Below are 19,675 nucleotides of genomic sequence, written 5' to 3' on the forward strand. Positions count from 1 at the left end.
TGGAGTCTATTGTATGGATATACCACATTGTGTTTATTCATTTACCTACTGAGAAATATTTGAGTTATTTTCTGTTTGGAGCTGTTGACAAATACAGCTCCTACAAATATTCAGCCACAAATCTTTCTGTGTACACATGTTTCTTTTCTCTTGGAAAATAACTGGGAGTGGAATGGCTGGGTCCTGTGGTAGTTGTAAATTTAACTTCTTAAGAAACTGCCAAACCTCGCTCCAAATTGGTCATGCCATCTTACATTCCAACCAGAAGGTCTGAGTGTCCTTTTTTCCACATCCTTGTCAAAACTTGGAATGGTCAGGCTTTTTAATTTTAAAATGTTTAATTTTAAAATGTTTAAAATGTTGTCAGTGGTATCACACTGTGGAGTTATTCTGCATGTCTTTATTACTGATGTTGATTTTTATATCACTTATTGCTAATTTATACAAATTCTTGGTGAACTATCCAAGTATTTTGCCCGTTTAAAAATGAGTTTCAGATTTTAAAATTGTTTTTTAATGGATTTTCTTACTGAATTTTGTGAGCTTATTATAGATAGAATCCTTTATCAGATATAGAACTTGAAAATACTTCCTTTTTCGTCTCTGCCTCATATTTTCATTCCTTTAAAAAGCAAATATTTTTAACTTTGAAGTTTCCTTTATCATATATTTCTTTTATGGACCTTGTCTTTGGTGTCATAATTAAGAAATCTTTGCCAGAACCAGGTCACAAAGATTCTCTGCTGTTTTCTTTTAGGTTTGACATCTAGTTCTATGATCCATTTTGAGTAGATTTTTATATATTGAAGATATGGATTGAAGTTAATTGCTTATAGCCAGTAGATCCAGTACCATATGTTAAAAGGCTATCCTTTCTCTGTTAAATTTCTGTTGTACCTTTTAAGAAAATCAGTTGTCTATATAGGTGTGGAACTATTTCTGGAAACTTCATTTAGATGCACTGATGTATTTTCTTTCTTGACACAGATACCACACTGTCTAGATTGCCAGAGTTTTATAGTATGTCTTACAATCAGGTAAAAGTAGTTCTTCCAACTATTTGTTTTTGAAAATTGTTTTGAATAATTGTAGGGCCTTTGAATTTCTAGATGAATTTTTTTTTTTTTTTTTTTTTATTTATTTTATTTTTTTTTTTATTTTTTATGAAATTTATTGACAAATTGGTTTCCATACAACACCCAGTGCTCATCCCAAAAGGTGCCCTCCTCAATACCCATCACCCACCCTCCCCTCCCTCCCACCCTCCATCAACCCTCAGTTCTCGGTTTTTAACAGTCTCTTGTGCTTTGGCTGTCTCCCACTCTAACCTCTTTTTTTTTTTTTTTTCCTTCCCCTCACCCATGGGTTCCTGGTAAGTTTCTCAGGATCCACATAAGAGTGAAACCATATGGTATCTGTCTTTCTCTGTATGGCTTATTTCACTTAGCATCACACTCTCCAGTTCCATCCACGTTGCTACAAAAGGCCATATTTCATTTTTTCTCATTGCCACGTAATATTCCATTGTGTATATAAACCACAATTTCTTTATCCATTCATCAGTTGATGGACATTTAGGCTCTTTCCATAATTTGGCTATTGTTGAGAGTGCTGCTATGAACATTGGGGTACAAGTGGCCCTATGCATCAGTACTCCTGTATCCCTTGGATAAATTCCTAGCAGTGCTATTGCTGGGTCATAGGGTAGGTCTATTTTTAATTTTCTGAGGAACCTCCACACTGCTTTCCAGAGCGGCTGCACCAATTTGCATTCCCACCAACAGTGCAAGAGGGTTCCCGTTTCTCCACATCCTCTCCAGCATCTATAGTCTCCTGATTTGTTCATTTTGGCCACTCTGACTGGCGTGAGGTGATACCTGAGTGTGGTTTTCATTTGTATTTCCCTGATAAGGAGCGACGCTGAACATCTTTTCATGTGCCTGTTGGCCATCCGGATGTCTTCTTTAGAGAAGTGTCTATTCATGTTTTCTGCCCATTTCTTCACTGGGTTATTTGTTTTTCGGGTGTGGAGTTTGGTGAGCTCTTTATAGATTTTGGATACTAGCCCTTTGTCCGATATGTCATTTGCGAATATCTTTTCCCATTCCGTTGGTTGCCTTTTAGTTTTGTTGGTTGTTTCCTTTGCTGTGCAGAAGCTTTTTATCTTCATAAGGTCCCAGTAATTCACTTTTGCTTTTAATTCCCTTGCCTTTGGGGATGTGTCGAGTAAGAGATTGCTACGGCTGAGGTCAGAGAGGTCTTTTCCTGCTTTCTCCTCTAAGGTTTTGATGGTTTCTTGTCTCACATTTAGGTCCTTTATCCATTTTGAGTTTATTTTTGTGAATGGTGTGAGAAAGTGGTCTAGTTTCAACCTTCTGCATGTTGCTGTCCAGTTCTCCCAGCACCATTTGTTAAAGAGGCTGTCTTTTTTCCATTGGATGTTCTTTCCTGCTTTGTCAAAGATGAGTTGGCCATACGTTTGTGGGTCTAGTTCTGGGGTTTCTATTCTATTCCATTGGTCTATGTGTCTGTTCTGGTGCCAATACCATGCTGTCTTGATGATGACAGCTTTGTAGTAGAGGCTAAAGTCTGGGATTGTGATGCCTCCTGCTTTGGTCTTCTTCTTCAAAATTCCTTTGGCTATTCGGGGCCTTTTGTGGTTCCATATGAATTTTAGGATTGCTTGTTCTAGTTTCGAGAAGAATGCTGGTGCAATTTTGATTGGGATTGCATTGAATGTGTAGATAGCTTTGGGTAGTATTGACATTTTGACAATATTTATTTTTCCAATCCATGAGCAGGGAATGTCTTTCCATTTCTTTAAATCTTCTTCAATTTCCTTCATAAGCTTTCTATAATTTTCAGCATACAGATCCTTTACATCTTTGGTTAGATTTATTCCTAGGTATTTTATGCTTCTTGGTGCAATTGTGAATGGGATCAGTTTCTTTATTTGTCTTTCTGTTGCTTCATTGTTAGTGTATAAGAATGCAATTGATTTCTGTACATTGATTTTGTATCCTGCAACTTTGCTGAATTCCTGTATCAGTTCTAGCAGACTTTTGGTGGAGTCTATCGGATTTTCCATGTATAATATCATGTCATCTGCAAAAAGCGAAAGCTTGACTTCATCTTTGCCAATTTTGATGCCTTTGATTTCCTTTTGTTGTCTGATTGCTGATGCTAGAACTTCCAGCACTATGTTAAACAGCAGCGGTGAGAGTGGGCATCCTTGTCGTGTTCCTGATCTCAGGGAAAAAGCTCTCAGTTTTTCCCCGTTGAGGATGATGTTAGCTGTGGGCTTTTCATAAATGGCTTTTATGATCTTTAAGTATGTTCCTTCTATCCCGACTTTCTCAAGGGTTTTTATTAAGAAAGGGTGCTGGATTTTGTCGAAGGCCTTTTCTGCATCGATTGACAGGATCATATGGTTCTTCTCTTTTTTTTTGTTAATGTGATGTATCACGTTGATTGATTTGCGAATGTTGAACCAGCCCTGCATCCCAGGAATGAATCCCACTTGATCATGGTGAATAATTCTTTTTATATGCCGTTGAATTCGATTTGCTAGTATCTTATTGAGAATTTTTGCATCCATATTCATCAGGGATATTGGCCTGTAGTTCTCTTTTTTTACTGGGTCTCTGTCTGGTTTAGGAATCAAAGTAATACTGGCTTCATAGAATGAGTCTGGAAGTTTTCCTTCCCTTTCTATTTCTTGGAATAGCTTGAGAAGGATAGGTATTATCTCTGCTTTAAACGTCTGGTAGAACTCCCCTGGGAAGCCATCTGGTCCTGGACTCTTATTTGTTGGGAGATTTTTGATAACCGATTCAATTTCTTCGCTGGTTATGGGTCTGTTCAAGCTTTCTATTTCCTCCTGATTGAGTTTTGGAAGCGTGTGGGTGTTCAGGAATTTGTCCATTTCTTCCAGGTTGTCCAGTTTGTTGGCATATAATTTTTCATAGTATTCCCTGATAATTGCTTGTATCTCTGAGGGATTGGTTGTAATAATTCCATTTTCATTCATGATTTTATCTATTTGGGTCATCTCCCTTTTCTTTTTGAGAAGCCTGGCTAGAGGTTTGTCAATTTTGTTTATTTTTTCAAAAAACCAACTCTTGGTTTCGTTGATCTGCTCTACAGTTTTTTTAGTTTCTATATTGTTTATTTCTGCTCTGATCTTTATTATTTCTCTTCTTCTGCTAGGTTTAGGCTGCCTTTGCTGTTCTGCTTCTAGTTCCTTTAGGTGTGCTGTTAGAGTTTGTATTTGGGATTTTTCTTCTTTCTTGAGATAGGACTGGATGGCAATGTATTTTCCTCTCAGGACTGCCTTCGCTGCGTCCCAAAGCGTTTGGATTGTTGTATTTTCATTTTCGTTTGTTTCCATATATTTTTTAATTTCTTCTCTAATTGCCTGGTTGACCCACTCATTCGTTAGTAGGGTGTTCTTTAACCTCCATGCTTTTGGAGGTTTTCCAGACTTTTTTCTGTGGTTGATTTCAAGCTTCATAGCATTGTGGTCTGAAAGTAAGCATGGTATAATTTCAATTCTTGTAAACTTATGAAGGGCTGTTTTGTGACCCAGTATATGATCTATCTTGGAGAATGTTCCATGTGCACTCGAGAAGAAAGTATATTCTGTTGCTTTGGGATGCAGAGTTCTAAATATATCTGTCAAGTCCATCTGATCCAATGTGTCATTCAGGGCCCTTGTTTCTTTATTGACCGTGTGTCTAGATGATCTATCCATTTCTGTAAGTGGGGTGTTAAAGTCCCCTGCAATTACCACATTCTTATCAATAAGGTTGCTTATGTTTATGAGTAATTGTTTTATATATTTGGGGGCTCTGGTGTTCGGCGCATAGACATTTATAATTGTTAGCTCTTCCTGATGGATAGACCCTGTAACTATTATATAATGTCCTTCTTCATCTCTTGTTACAGCCTTTAATTTAAAGTCTAGTTTGTCTGATATAAGTATGGCTACTCCAGCTTTTTTTTGGCTTCCAGTAGCATGATAAATAGTTCTCCATCCCCTCACTCTCAATCTAAAGGTGTCCTCAGGTCTAAAATGAGTCTCTTGTAGACAGCAAATAGATGGGTCTTGTTTTTTTATCCATTCTGATACCCTATGTCTTTTGGTTGGCGCATTTAATCCATTTACATTCAGTGTTATTATAGAAAAATACGGGTTTAGAGTCATTGTGATGTCTGTATGTTTTATGCTTGTAGTGATGTCTCTGGGACTTTGTCTCACAGGGTCCCCCTTAGGATCTCTTGTAGGGCTGGTTTAGTGGTGACAAATTCCTTCAGTTTTTGTTTGTTCGGGAAGACCTTTATCTCTCCTTCTATTCTAAATGACAGACTTGCTGGATAAAGGATTCTCGGCTGCATATTTTTTCTGTCTAGCACCCTGAAAATCTCGTGCCAATTCTTTCTGGCCTGCCAAGTTTCAAAAGAGAGATCAGTCACGAGTCTTATAGGTCTCCCTTTATATGTGAGGGCACGTTTACCCCTTGCTGCTTTCAGAATTTTCTCTTTATCCTTGTATTTTGCCAGTTTCACTATGATATGTCGTGCAGAAGATCGATTCAAGTTACGTCTGAAGGGAGTTCTCTGTGCCTCTTGGATTTCAATGCCTTTTTCCTTCCCCAGTTCAGGGAAGTTCTCAGCTATTATTTCTTCAAGTACCCCTTCAGCACCTTTCCCTCTCTCTTCCTCCTCTGGGATACCAATTATGCGTATATTATTTCTCTTTAGTGCATCACTTAGTTCTCTAATTTTCCCCTCATACTCCTGGATTTTTTTATCTCTCTTTTTCTCAGCTTCCTCTTTTTCCATAACTTTATCTTCTAGTTCACCTATTCTCTCCTCTGCCTCTTCAAGCCGAGCTGTGGTGGTTTCCATTTTGTTATGCATTTCATTTAAAGCATTTTTCAGCTCCTCGTGACTGTTCCTTAGTCCCTTGATCTCTGTAGCAAGAGATTCTCTGCTGTCCTGTATACTGTTTTCAAGCCCAGCGATTAATTTTATGACTATTATTCTAAATTCACTTTCTGTTATATTATTTAAATCCTTTTTGATCAGCTCATTAGCTGTTGTTATTTCCTGGAGATTCTTCTGAGGGGAATTCTTCCGCTTGGTCATTTTGGATAGTCCCTGGCGTGGTGAGGACCTGCAGGGCACTTCCCCTGTGCTGTGGTGTATAACTGGAGTTGGTGGGCGGGGCCGCAGTCAGACCTGATGTCTGCCCCCAGCCCACCGCTGGGGCCACAGTCAGGCTGGTGTGTGCCTTCTCTTCCCCTCTCCTAGGGGCGGGATTCACTGTGGGGTGGTGTGGCTCGTCTGGGCTACTTGCACCCTGCCAGGCTTGTGATGCTGGGGATCTGGCGTATTAGCTGGGGTGGGTAGGCAAGGTGCACGGGGGCAGGAGGGGCAGGCTTAGATCGCTTCTCCTTAGGTGATCCACTTCAGGAGGGGCCCTGTGGCATCGGGAGGGAGTCAGATCCGCTGCGGGAGGTTTGGCTCCGCAGAAGCGCAGAGTTGGGTGTTTGCGCGGAGCGAGCAAGTTCCCTGGCAGGAACCGGTTCTCTTTGGGATTTCGGCTGGGGGATGGGCGGGGGAGATGGCGCTGGCGAGCGCCTTTGTTCCCCACCAAACTGAGCTCTGTTGTCAGGGGGCTCAGCAGCTCTCCCTCCCTTTGTCCTCCAGCCTTCCCGCTTTCCGAGCAGAGCTGTTAACTTATGACCTCCCAGACGCTAAGTCGTGCTTGCTGTCGGAACACAGTCCGCCCGGCCCCTCCGCTTTTGCCAGCCAGACTCGGGGGCTCTGCTTGGCCGGCGAGCCGCCCCTCCGCCCCGGCTCCCTCCCGCCAGTCCGTGGAGCGCGCACCGCCTCGCCGCCCTTCCTACCCTCTTCCGTGGGCCTCTCGTCTGCGTTTGGCTCCGGCGACTCCGTTCTGCTAATCCTCTGTTGTTTTCTGGGTTATTTAGGCAGGTGTAGATGGAATCTAAGTGATCAGCAGGACGTGCGGTGAGCCCAGCGTCCTCCTAAGCCGCCATCTTGCCGAAAGTCCCCTCTAGATGAATTTTAGAATGAACTCTTTAAACTCTATAAAATGTCTTGCCAAAGTTTTTATTAGGATCACATTAAACATGGATAAATTTGGAAAGAATTTATATTTAACAATATTGCGTCTTCTGAACTCAGAATATGGTGTATTGATGTTTTGTAGTTACTAATGTAAAGATCTTGAGCATTCTTTTGTCAGATTTATTCCACAGTGTTTCATACCCTTAATGTATTATAATTGATGTTATCTTTTCATTTCAATTTTTGTTTGTTGTTAAAATATATAAATACAGTTGCCTTTTTTAATATGAATCTTGCATCCTGTAACATTTACCAATCACTTATTAGTTCCAGTAGCTTTTTTTTTATATATATATAATGTCAATTCTAATGGATTTTCTGCATAGGAATCCTGTTGTGTGTGGCAATTCAGAGGTAGAATGTAGCATTCTTGAAATAGTGGATGTCTTTAAACATGCAGACCTGAAATAGAGTCAGATAGAGCAGTGTGGTTTACGGGGAAGTATCTCCATTAACCTAAAACGTGGTATGTATAAGGTGGTATGGTAGTAGGAAAGTCAGGTTAGGATCAGTTTTCAGAAGGTCTTGACTACCAACCTAAGAAGGATATGTCACAAATATACCTTTAAAAAATGAATAGGGGCACCTGGGTGGCACAGTCGGTTAAGCGTCCGACTTCAGCCAGGTCACGATCTCGCGGTCCGGGAGTTCGAGCCCCGCATCAGGCTCTGGGCTGATGGCTCGGAGCCTGGAGCCTGTTTCCGATTCTGTGTCTCCCTCTCTCTCTGCCCCTCCCCCGTTCATGTTCTGTCTCTCTCTGTCCCAAAAATAAATAAAAAACGTTGAAAAAAAAATTAAAATATATAAATAAATAAAAAATGAATAAATGACAAAAAAATTTAAAAAGTAAAAAAAAAGAGGGGCACGTGGGTGGCTTAGTTAATAAAGCCTCTGACTCTTGATTTTGTCCCAGATCATGATCTCTAGAGCTGTGAGATCAAGCGCCATATTGGCCTCCAGGCTGAGCGCCTGCTTAAGATTCTCTCTTCCTCGTTCTCTGCCCTACCCCCTGCTCACACGCTGTCTCTCTATCATTCTGTCTCTCTCAAAAAACAAACAAACAAAAAGAATAAAGAAAAAATAAATAAATTTAGGCAATTCAAGTCTGTGATCTCTTGAATATTGTTTTGGGCTACTGGAGATGACCATGGTGGATTAAATGATTTCTAAAATGAGTAAACAGGAAAAAAAAAGTTATTACTCATGATCCTACTGACAGGAATGGAAACGTTTCATTTATTATTAAACTGCAACTTCCTTGACACTGATGATCTATCACAGGGATAGGGTCCGCTATGAAATAAAGTGACATAGAAATAAATAAACCATTGCTCATCTGTCCTAGTTACTTTTACTCACCTGGAGTTCTAGTCAGATAATGATTGATGGGCATTACTTTTGACTTTGCCATGTTTCTATAAAGAAATATCATGGACTTCTGAATTATCATTTTCAAATTGCACTTTAGTCTCTGTCTTCTGCCCCCCCCCCCCACCACACACATTATTACCTTCTACATGGATGGAAATATAAACTTATTGGCACATAAAAGGCAATTTGAACATGTGAAATCATGACACTGGACCACAGTTTCTACTCTGTACTCATTTGGTATGTGTCACATATATGTTTGTCTGTAACACATTATTGTTTTTATCACTGTCACAGAAGGAAAACACGCTTAGTTTTTACTCTTAGGTCTAAAGAACTTCTGATATTTTCCCCTCAGGAAAAACTTTCTTTCTGTGTTTTGCATTTCAGGAGTGGGTCAGAAATCTCAAGTACTTTAGAGAAGTGATTCCTTGGGTGAGAGCCAGGTGAGAGTTTGTATACTCTCGTTGTCCTTCCCACATCTGCAGCATCTGCTTATAGAGGTCAAATTATTATCGTGCTATGAAGATTGTGTTTGGCTTGTATGCAGTGGTTAGAATGGCTTTGTTTTGAAATGTAAACAGGTTTTTTGTTTTGGGTTTTTTTTTTTTTGTTTTTGTTTTTGGTGGTTTTTTTTTGCATTTATGAGCATCCTGCTCTGTAATCACATTCTTCCCTCTAGGCCCTGCTGTTGCTGCTATTGTTGACCAACTTTTTTTTGGAATATATGCCAAGTATTGTGAAAATGATTTTACATCTCTCTTCCTTATACGTTGCTGTGTAATAAGTTACACTAAATTTTAGCAGCTGAAAACAATGAAATTTATTTTGTCTTGTAATTTCTGAGGGTCAGGGATCTGGGAGACATTTAGTTGGCTGGTTCTGGCTCGGGATCTCTCTTGTAGTTGGAATAAAGCTCTAAGTCAGCATTGTGGCCATTTAAAGGCCAGAGGGTCTGTTTCCAAGCTCACATACATAACTGGGTATCTAATTTAAGCCTCCAAAACTTTATTAGGTATGTACTATTAATGTTCTCATATAACAAATGAGGAGACTGAGGCCTAATGAGGAATTTAACTCAAGTCTAATCCCATTATATTTAGTTTTATCAACTGTGACTAAATTTCCTGGTGAATGGAAAATAATTTTGGGGTGTTAATAATAATTACCTCCTTCATTAGAGAAAACAAAATCTAAGTTTACTTTAAAGGGGGACCCAGGTCCTTCACTCATCTGGAAAAAATTATTTGGATGCTGTTGTGTTTTTAATTTTCACATTTATTCATATTATCGTGAATCCATACATGAGGTGTTCAGGATCAAATTTCTTAGTAAGAAATCGGATCAGGATCAGATTTCTTAGTAAGTACTTCATGGTACGTAATAAATGAGTTATTCTCCCTATGCCCTATTCCCGACCCCTGGAGTGACAAGATAAGAGCCAAGTCACTTGTCTTACCCTGGTGGCCAGACTCATCCATAGGCAAGAAAGGAGAAAATTACTTTTCTCTGCTTACAAAGTGGGAGGAGACAGATGTCTCTTTATCTCCTAAAAGGATCTCCTTCTTGCTCTGGCCCTTTGGTATGTAAATGAAAGCTTTCTAGAAACCAGAGGTTGTCTCCAGAGACTGCCTAACTCTTGAAACAAAACATCTAGAAAGATAGCAGTTCCAGTCTTCACGGCACATTGAAGGGTTAACATAGGAACCTAGTCTAGGTTGTAGCCATCAGCCTTCTTGTCAAGATAAGAGTTTTATTATCCTTTTGAGTCAGAGCAATTTACTAGACAAATGGCTACAGAACTAAATCTCACAGTATATGAAGTCTCAGGGGGCTAGAGCTTTTTACTAGAAGGCTGAGAAAGTAAAGGCAATTTTATTTCTCCACAGGGACCTACTGAGAGGCTAGGGGGGCTTCTCTCTCTTCTGAACAACTTCGTTTTCTCCCCCCATGTCTTTCTAATGAAAGCTTTCTGAAAGGACTTATAGACTTGTTCTTACCTATCACTTTACATATAAGAACTAATTATTTGTCTGTGCCAGGTGCATCATTTATCATCACAGCACTCCACACAAATTTTGCACATTAGTCACCTAAGTATATGTGTTATTAATTAATTAAGATGTTTAATGACAGCTCTAGAGTGATTTCCACATCTATAACTTTCTGCATTCATCCCATCTTATAAACAATAGCAACAATAATGGGAAATATTTACTTACCACTTCCTAGGTGCCAGACGCTGTTCCAGGTGTGTTACACAAGTTAATTTAATGTCAATAATCACAAAATAACCTAAGTAATGGCTCATTATTATTCCTACAACAGGTAAGGTAGAAAGTGTATGTATCTTGGCCAGGGTGAAGCACTGAGAAGTTACAGAGCTGAGATTTTGACCAGGCATTTGGCTCCACATTGCAAGTTCTTAACCATTGTATGAATTTGCTGTGGTTCATTATTTTATGAACAGACAGTTATTTTGTACCTTCTATAAGTCAAGCACTGTTTTAGGCACTGTGAATCCATCACTGAACAAAATAGTGACAGTCTTTGCATTCATAGAGCTTATTTCCTGGGTTAATGCCAGGTGGTCAAGTAAGAAAATAAAACTAAACAAATAAACAAATGTAGATATACTATTAGATTGGTAAGTACTGTGGGAAAAATTAAACAGAGTAGGAAAATTGAGTCTAAAAGGAACTGCTATTTCAGAGTTGTGAAGGAAGATATTATTTTGTAATATCAATGCTACCTGAACTGAATGGTATGATAAATTTAGTCCATCAAGAACACTTTTTTCTTTTTTTAAAATGAATTTATTTGTTTTGAGAGAGGGAGAGAGAGAGCAGGGGAGGGGCAGAGAGAGAGGGAGAGAGAAGATGCCAAACAAGCTCAGCACTGTCAGCACAGAGCCTGACATGGGGCTTGATCTCACAAAGCATGGTATCATGACGTGAGTTGAAATCAAGAGTCAGAGATACTTAACTGACTGAGCCACCCAGACACCCCCATCAAGAACATTTTTTAAACAAAGTGAAGAATAGAACAAAGTCAATTTCAAAAGAAGATACCAGAGTTCATTGCATAAAGTAAACATATTTTTCATAAGATATTTCCTTTACTTTGTATACATGTTTGTGTGTACTGAGTCATAAAGTCAGTCATGTTTCTTTCCGTGTGTCATTTAAAAAAGTGATTTTGTTGTTGTTTGACACTCTGGGGAACCATCAAGGAGGCCACTGAGGCTGGTGGTCAGGGACTAGGAGAAAGTGGGTAGAAATGAAATCAGAGGTGGACATGTACTAGAACACCTGCAAGCTCTATGTGCCATGGTACATTTTTGGCTTTATTATTAGTGCAATGGGAAGCCATTTGAGAGTTTTGACCAGAGTAGCCATGATCTGATTTACATCTAGAATAATCTTTTTGGCCATTGTATTGATATAGATTGTATGGGAGCAAGGACTGAGCCAAAATAAAATGGAACACTGTTTCACACAGTTGAAGGATAGAAATGGGATAGAGAATTTCTGATTCTTAGAATCACAGAAATAGAATTTTAGACTGAGCGTAACCTAAACATTGTTTATCTAGCCTCCAATTCTCCTATCCAAATGTTTTTCCTACAAACAACTCTATTTTTGCATCACTTTAAAAGATGAAGGTGTTCTGGGGTGCCTGGGTAGCTTAGTCAGTTGAGCATACAACCCTTGATTTTGGCTCAGGTCATGATCCCAGGGATTGAGCCCTGTGTCAGGCCCTGCACTGACCATGGAGCCTGATGAAGATTTATTCTCTCTCTCCCTCTCTCTCTCTCTCTCCCCTTCGGCCCCTTTCCCCCACTCGTGCTCTTGATTTCAAGAGGGAAGGGAAGGGAAGGGAAGGGAAGGGAAGGGAAGGGAAGGGAAGGGAAGGGAAGGGAAGGGAGATATAGATAGATAGATAGATAAACGTGTTCTGTTTCAACTACAGAAAGGGAAACCCCACAATAGTAATAAAGTACTAAGCCCTGAATGTCAGGATCATAGTTGCAAAGGGAGAAAATTTATGAGTATTACTGATGTATTTTTTCTTTTATCTTTAAAGAGCATATGACCACAAGAAGCACCCATTCATCTGAATGTCTATTAGACAAGGTATTCCTTGTCTTAATAAAAGACAAAGGCATCATTTGACTTCTAACATTCAAAAACAGAATCTTGCAAATAGACTAGTTTACTGTAAAGGAATTGTTTAAAATTCCTTAATTTCTTGATTTGGTATGTCAGAAGATATGGTAGGCAAACAAAGCAGAGGAAATTAGGAAAGACCACTCTTGTGGTTATGGCAGAGAAAGAAAAAGGGAAAGAACAAGGAACATGAACTCCTGTCTCAAATGCCCATGATCCAGATTTTGGCCCAGAGAGGAAGAGATGTGTTAGATAAGTGAAGATGACTTACCACACGCTAAACACACCACATGCCCACACACACACCATGCACACACCAGACACCACACATCCACATGTACCTCACACACATACCACATACACTCACATACTACACTCATACACCACACACATACACACCCCCACCACACACACGGTCTTGAAGTCCCTGGAAAAAAGGCTCTATCATAGGCTGCTGCTGTTCCAGGCCAGGTCACAGCCACATCAAGCAAAACAGAGATATTGGGCATAAGTAGAGACTTCCCATCACACACAGATGTGACCCAGAAGCAGCTGAGAGTCTGGCTGTGGCACTTACACTGGAGTGTTGATGAATTAGAGTGAGGTGCGATGATGGTGACAGGATGGACCTCTGTGGGGCCATTGGAAACCCCAGGCAGAATTCAGAAGTGTCTATGGCCCCAATGGGAACTGAGACTGAGGGTGACAAGTAATGACTACCAAGACCTGACTAAAACAGAGAGCCCGGATTAGGATTGGAGGACGATTGTCCAACAGGAGAAGCACATCCAAGTGAACCCTCATCCCCAAAACCAGAGAATGCTAAGGGTATCATAAGCAGGGCTTAGGACCTTCTGTACCTCTCTCAAACCATCCTGTAGTGTCGGTGAAGAAAATTCTCAGAGAATCCAAGAATTTTTATGTAAAAGAGTCTGAACATTGGTGTGTTAAGTTACTTTTAAATTAGTAGGCCAAACTAAGCTTGGACTAGTTACAGATTGGTGTTTGTCCTCACTAACAGGAAGGTAATGGCTCAGGGAGAAGTCACCAGGATGTTTACTGGCAAAATAAAGTGAATTTTATCTGTATACACAAGGTGCAGTGTAAGTTAAATATTATAAAAATCTTATACAGTTTGTTACTGTTATTGGATGTCTATGATATTTTTTTTAATATTTATTTGTTTTTGAAGCAGGGTCGGGGGAGAGGCAGAGAGAGGAGACAGAATCCAAAGCAGGCTCCAGGCTCTGAGCTCTCCGCACAGAGCCTGATGCGGGGCTCAAACTCACCAGCTGTGAGATCATGACCTGAGCCAAAGTCGGATGCCCAACCGACTGAGCCACCCAGTCACCCCAGATGTCTATGATATATATGCCTGGCCTAACTTAAATACCACACCCCATTGCTTATTTAACAATAAAAATACAGAAAAAAGATGCCATTATAACCCAAGAATGTAGGAGTGCCTACCTGGCCTCTTGGGGATACTTTGAGTTAGATAAATAAATAGGCTTAGGCATGGGGACAAGGGGCAGAGGGTTAAAATAAGTACATCTTCAGACCCAGATATTCGGAAAGGTATCACATACGTATCTGGGAACATCTGAAGCAGGAGAAGGTTAAGAAGAGTTATTAGGAGCCTTCCACATGCCAGGGATGCCAAACTAAAGTAGCGTGGAGGTCTGGAGGGATGGGGTGTTCTGGGGGAAACATCAGTCATTAGTGAGAGTTCCAAGTCTTCACGGAAGCACATGGTAGAAAATGGTGCTGGCGGTTCCCCAAAATGGCCTTCTAGCACCATAGTCTAAGACTGGGTCTTTGCATCAGTGGAAAATGGAACCACCCTGAAAAACTAGATTTTTCTTATCTTTAGGAAAGCACATTTGAGCAGGCCACACATGATTTTAGAATTGCTACTTGCCCCTGGATCTCTCTCATTTATTAACTCCCTATCTGTTAATTAAAAATTATTGCAAGATAGATAAAAAGTCTCAGTCTACAAGTAGAGATAAAAGACCTAATATGCAAACTCTAGATTCCTTTAATTTAATATATAAAGTGGGGAAAATTACACTGAAATATAATCAGTAGATAAATGAATAAACATAAGTGGTTCTATCAAATTCTGTCTCTATGCATCATGTTAGTGAGAGTGAGGAAAATAAGATGATAGTGGGACTCCAATAGAAAAAAGAAGAGGCTGTTACCAAGAAAACAAATATTTCAACTTTATTTTCTTGTCCAAGGCTATTCACAGTTTATTTTCAGTTGAGGCAAAGCAGAAGGAAGTTGCCACAAGTCACATATTTGGACAACTCTGTTGCGTTTGATTTACTGGTTTAGTGTGTTAACAATGAATCTCATCATTCAAAGGAAACTTTAATCTCAGAAAATTCATTTCCTGAGGTATCACTGTATTCAAAAACAACTCTTTAACTTCCTCTTCACTTTTCCTACAACTTCTCTTAATATCAAATTTCTTGTCACATTTTGGAGAGTCACATAAGGCATCATTTCAAATTCAAAGCATTAAACTGTAATAAAATCAGAGTATCCAGTGTTCTCCATAAATGTAAAAGAATGTATATGGACCAAGGGATCATGGAAGAAATGGCCATGGGTTTCAATTCAAGTCTTCTTACTAGAGCAAGAATAAAGAAATACAAAACCATTTGGAGAATTTACATCTTTACAGTTTTGCTAGGATGCTTTCACAGGCTGGAAAGGAAACATGGGATTTTTTTTTTTTTTTGATATTGTGACTTCCCTCCTGTAACTAGTTTCACGCTGAGTGACATGTTTTCTGTGGGAATGGTCTTCTGCATTGCTCTGCTACCTTTTCCTGTTCCTCTGAAATCGTATCTAGAAAAATAGGGAGAATAAGTTTGTCCTTGGTAAGAAAAATGCTATGGCTACAAAGCAGTGACATTTAAGCAAGGATCTTTAATTAATAAATAAAAATGTTCACACTATCTCTGTGTTAAAGGAAGATGGGCAGTGTTATTTTTATTACATTTAGTATATTTTATTTAACATATTTAGTTTCATTAATATATGTTATGTTTATTCTTTGTAATTTCTGATTTTTCTATTTATAACATGTATCTCTGGTATGATCAGAAAAACAATTATAACATAGAATGTTAAAATAGAGAAAATTGAGAAAAATGTAATTTTTTTCAATTTTCAAATGTCTGCTTGTTTTTCTTTAAAGTTTATTTATTTATTTATTTATTTATTTATTTATTTATTTATTTATGATAAAAATATATGTATATATTTTTTCAGGAATAGAATATAGTGATGCATCACTTACATGTAACACCCATGCTCATCCCAATCAGTGTCCTCCTTAGTGCCCCTCACCCCTTCAGCCCTCCCCCTCCAACCAACACTCCGCCAGCAACCCTCAGTTTGTTCTCTGTATGTAAGAGTTTCTCATGGTTGTCTCCCTCTCTATTTTCATATTATTTTTGTTTCTCTTCCCTTATGTTCATCTGTTTTGTATCTTCCACAAATGAGTGAAATCATATGATATTTGTCTTTCTCCGACTGACTTACTTAGTGTAATACAGTCTAGCTCCATCCACGTTGTTGCAAATGGCAAGATTCCATTCTTTTTCATTGCCGAGTAATATTCCATTGAATATATATACCACATCTTCTTTGTCCATTCATCAGTTGATGGACATTTGGGCTCTTTCCATAATTTGGCTATTGTCGATAGTGCTCTGTAAACATTGGGGTTCGTGTGCCTCTTTGAATCAGCATTTTTGTATCCTTTGGATAAATACCTAGTTGTGCAATTGCTACATCATAGAGTGGTTCTATTTTTAATTTTTTTGAGGAACCTCCACACTGTAATTATATGTCTGTAAGAATCTAAACCAGAAACATCACTCAAACTAATTCTTAAGGAATAAAGTCACAGTACCTAACTGGCCTTGTTCATGGCTCTTCTTAAGTTGCTTTCTGGAAGTTTCTTAATGGGTTCCAAAGGAAAAACGAGGAGATTTTAAGGGTCATAAGGTAGTTTTCTAAGTTTTAAATAGCTAACCTTTATTTTCCACCAAACAAATTAAAAATGATACACCTGTGACTTGGTAATAAACTAAGGAAACTGTCACTGAACTCCACAGACGGACCTGAATTTGCTCTTTTATTTATTTATTTATTTATTTATTTATTTATTTATTTATTTATTTATTTATTTATTTTTGGAGGGGGTCTTCTGGTAAAGACTGGAAAACCTGCTAGACAAATTCTAAAAGGGCTGTAACACTTGAATTTGCTCTTTTAAAATGTATGTACATATGTTGCTATTTCCCAAGGTGTTGCTGCCAGGCATTAACATTACTAAGAACTATTAAAATGCTGACTTAGCATTCTTTGTAAAACATTTCTTATGTGACCAGAGTGGAACACTCTGAACCATACCATAATGTTTAACAAATAGCCAACAGATCATACAGTGTAAATGAAATCATGACTAGTAATGCCTGAATGTTTTTGAATGTGATAATTTTTGAAAATTCTAGAGGCCTTCTGTACCTGATATATTCCATATTGTGTTTCTTTTCTGAATTTTTTAATTTTTAAAAAATTTTTATTTTAGAGATAGAGTGCAAGCAGGGGAGAGGGGACAGAGAGAGAATCTTAAGCAGGCTCCACACTCAGCTCCACACAGAGTCCAACATGGGGTTAAATACAACAACCACAAGATCTTGACCTGAGCTCAAATCAAGAGTCACTTAAACAACTGAGCAACCCAGGTGCCCCTGGGTTTCTTTTTCTAAAATTTGCTTTGCTTATCAGTATTTATAATTTAAGATATATTTCACTTTCCATGGGGAAAAAAATCTATAATACTTCCTTTCTAAAAGTTCAAGGTACTGATATAAAGTAAAAATTCTTAAAATAAATTAATTTACCTTATTTAAGGTTATTGAAATGTCAGAGTTGTGTATAATTTTTCTTAACTAAGACTAATGTGCAGGGTAAATACAAAAAATACACAATTAATTTAAGCCTCATACTTTAAACTTCAAAGCAGTTGTCAACCAATATTTCACCTTTCAAGTAAACTAAAGTCATATTTTAGCATCCTTATAAAAAAGAAATATCTTACCTTAGAATTTCTTCACATCCATATCCATAGAATAGTTTTTATAGTGATTTCCAGAATATTGGTGAAACTTTTCTAAATATTTTAAAGATTCTCTTCTAATGGAAAAAGTTTAAATCCACTTTATCTAAAAAATAAAGTTTATAATTTTAATGTTTTTATTAATGAAAGAAGTTTAAGGGAATAGTTTGTAATTTTTAGGAATCTTACCTTAAATATATTTAAAGCACAGGAAAAACAACTGGAATTGGTACATTGCATTTTTTCCCTCTTTTTAAACAACCAACCAGTCAGCTTTTCAAAAATATTATTATTAATGCAACTAGCTCTAAAACATCAAACCTTGTTTATGGTTTTGTATAAACTTTAGGCAGGCTTATTAAAGAAAGTTAATAAAATAGTACACTTACCTTATTTGGTGGTTATTATGAACTGTCCAAAAGAAGTTAAATGTCAGTAGGAAAATAGATTTTTTTAAGTCTTCCTGAATATCTTGATGACTAAAGAGTGCATTTAGCAAAATGGTGGACACTCAAGCAGCCAAATGTCAAACTGCTGATGAGACTTGAATTCCACATTACAATATAAAACCAGATACAAATGGATTTTTCACTCCTGGGCTGGCCACCTCATTCCTTTGAATCAAAAAAGTGTACTTGAGAATGGGAAATAGCTTGCTACATGATTAGCACAGAAGATCATTTATTTTAAAATCTAGAGTGTTTCAGGATAGGGCAAAAGGCACAATTTTTGAAGGATGTGTTCACAATGTTAATTTAGATCTGTATTCATTTGTGAAACCATTCAGAATGTTTCTGGCCATACCTTCTACTGACATTAATCAGTGACTACCACAGTTTTAATAAAAATTGAGAAAATCAGTGATGAATTCCTGATAATTTGCAGTTAATTTATTCTGCAACTGCATTTTGTTGGATGAGTGGGGAGTTCCTAAGGGGTTACCTGGTATCTGCCTGACTTTTAAACAATTAAGCACAAGTAGGGGCACCTGGGTGGCTCAGTCGGCTGAGCGTCTGACTTCAGCTCAGGTCCTGATCTCGCAATTCGTGAGTTTGAGCCCCGTGACGGGCTCTGCGCTGACAGCTCAGAGCCTGGAGCCTGCTTCGGTTTCTGTCTCCCTCTCTCTCTGCCCCTCCCCTGCTCATGCTCTGTCTCTTTCTCTCTCTCAAAAATAAACATAAAAAAACTTTTTTTAAATAAAAAAATAAAAATAAAAAATAAGCACAAGTATACATTCTAAAACTTTGATAGCCTTCTTCAAAAATATTTCCCCTTTATCTGTAGAACAAGAATGTTGTAATAATATTAACCTCACATAGTGAAGATTAAATGATATAATGAATGCCTGGCATAAAGACTCAATAACTATTTAGTGGATTTTTTTTTCTTCCCTCGTATAAGATCATTTGAAGTCAAGAAGGCAGATACTCCTATATGTTATGCCTAACCTAGTACGGTAGATTAACAGGCGTTTGACTACTATTTTGCATTACTAAATAATATGGGGAAGTAGTATGGAGAAAAGAAACCACGGTAAAGCAGTGTATTTTCACTGTTAGCTATTAGTAGGATTTAATAAACATTCTTTGGTTCTATCAACTGAAATCTTTAAAGAAGTAAACTGAGATACAGACTTTATAAATTACTTACAAATTTATAACAATAATAGCTTATCACATTAACCTTATGTTTTCCAAGTTTCTGATATCCTAAGTAAATATACACTTTACTATTTTGGGGTTACAAATTCTGGATTTGTTTCTGAGGAATAAAAATTCTCCTGTAGAACAGATGGCCTAGCTACTTGGAGTTATGGACTATAAATTCTACAACA

The 19,675-nt window shown here is 38.1% G+C and overlaps 1 non-coding gene across 1 annotated transcript; it reads right to left on the reverse strand.

The window, feature by feature from the left end:
• Positions 1-16,917: 16,917 nt before the first annotated feature.
• On the reverse strand, positions 16,918-16,979 carry LOC125147435 (U7 small nuclear RNA). Its single transcript, XR_007145190.1, has one exon. It is a non-coding gene; the product is annotated as a U7 small nuclear RNA (small nuclear RNA).
• Between the last annotated feature and the right edge of the window lie 2,696 nt (positions 16,980-19,675).

This window comes from Prionailurus viverrinus, chromosome A1 (assembly GCF_022837055.1).
Source record: "Prionailurus viverrinus isolate Anna chromosome A1, UM_Priviv_1.0, whole genome shotgun sequence".
Taxonomy (NCBI): domain Eukaryota; kingdom Metazoa; phylum Chordata; class Mammalia; order Carnivora; family Felidae; genus Prionailurus; species Prionailurus viverrinus.